Source organism: Aplysia californica, unplaced genomic scaffold (assembly GCF_000002075.1).
Source record: "Aplysia californica isolate F4 #8 unplaced genomic scaffold, AplCal3.0 scaffold00112, whole genome shotgun sequence".
NCBI classification, from domain to species: Eukaryota; Metazoa; Mollusca; class Gastropoda; order Aplysiida; family Aplysiidae; genus Aplysia; species Aplysia californica.
In genome coordinates, this window is record NW_004797382.1 from 325,296 (window position 1) to 327,039 (window position 1,744).

Below are 1,744 nucleotides of genomic sequence, written 5' to 3' on the forward strand. Positions count from 1 at the left end.
ATATAGATATCTCTCTCTCTCTATATATATATCTATCTATCTATCTATCAATCTATCTCCGTGCTGTTTCTTGTTGTTAACGCGCATGTCTTCCCCTTTGTCCTGAAAAAGTGAGTACCATCGATGTCCTACTCTCTATATACTATTATACTATGGCCAACCCTACTCGGCCACGCCTGCACCTCCCCCGCCAAGCAGGGCCACACCAACAACAACAACAACAACAACAACAACAACAACAACAACAACATAAACATGACACATGGTGTTACATGTACAGGCACACACACCCGCCCACACAGAATGCCCACGCTGGTTAGTGAATACACTTGTACAGAATTATCTCCACCGTTCACAGCTCGATAAATAATCAAATATGAAAAGCTCACAAGATCAAAAGCAATGATTAAATCTGTCAGTAGTATCTTATTCCCACTCACTTTCTCTCAGCAGTCCAGAGAAGTATAAAAATAGAATGTGTTGCATAAAGAAGAAATGTACACAAAGATCAAAACTTATTTTCCCGTACACCAGCACAATAAAAAAAAAAAAAATGTACATGATGTTTTATGCCCCGATCAACACAATTAAGATCATTTAGGAGGCAGGTTTCCAAACCCTGCTTGTCAGGGCCAACCCTGAGACTGAGAAGGATACAACATCCCAGCAGAGAGGGCGAGACACTCGATAAAATTCTCCCCCTCACTTGGCTCTCCCAGCCCCCGTGCAACAGTGGCGCGCCGAACTGCTACACCACAGACGTCTGTGCACGTCAGAAAACTCTTTAACAAGAAGGTCAAATCTCACAGAGGGGCTACATTCTAAAAACGAACCCTTCGGCCCGGCTACAAAATAGACAAAGATCTAAAGTTCTGTGACATTCATGTTTTCATAATTAAGAAAAAAAAAAAACAACAGCAAAAACACCCCAACAAAAACTGGACTATCGTAATAATAATTAATGCAAATAAGGAATGGAGAAAACTACGACTGATCACTTCTTACGACTTCTGACCATGAACGTAAGAGACAAGCCTTGAGCTCAGGACGAAGGCAGAGAAAACTATCTTACGGAGACAACAAGCTCACAAGTTGTGGGCACACTGGCACACCACCACTAAACCTCGTGGGAGACACAGCAACAAAGGATGGTGACAAGAAAAACGTTTTTAAAAAACCCCAAAAGGCAGAGAGGCTGACTGAGTGAAGAAAACGACACAGCATAGGGCTGTACCCACTGTGGAACATTGACATGGGAAAATAATGTGGGAGAAGACCAGGGACAAATTATATCATTGTGACATTGACCAAAAAAAAAAAAAAAAGATTAAAAAAAAAGAGATAGATCTAGATCTAGTGGGACTTGAGATTTCTTACAAAGATTCACATAGTATTGATTGATAAAATTCAAAGCTACTGTAAAGACTGTTATCTAATAAAAGACGAATAATAGAGTAAAATGAAGACTTTTTGAGAAAGATCACACACTATAAATTGGCTGAAAAACCCCAACTTTGTATAAACGACCTAGCTCTACACCTTGGCTAGAGGTTTTATTATCATATGATGATACTATACAAAATATCAGTGACAGAAAAAAGGAAAAAACAATTAATTTTTGTCAAGTTCATACGTTGGAAGGAGAATTCTTGAAGGGGGTCAACAGTAACCCTTACACAAAAGAGTACAGAAAGGGTTGCTATGGGCACCATTTATTTACTCGACGTGTAAAAATCTGTAATCA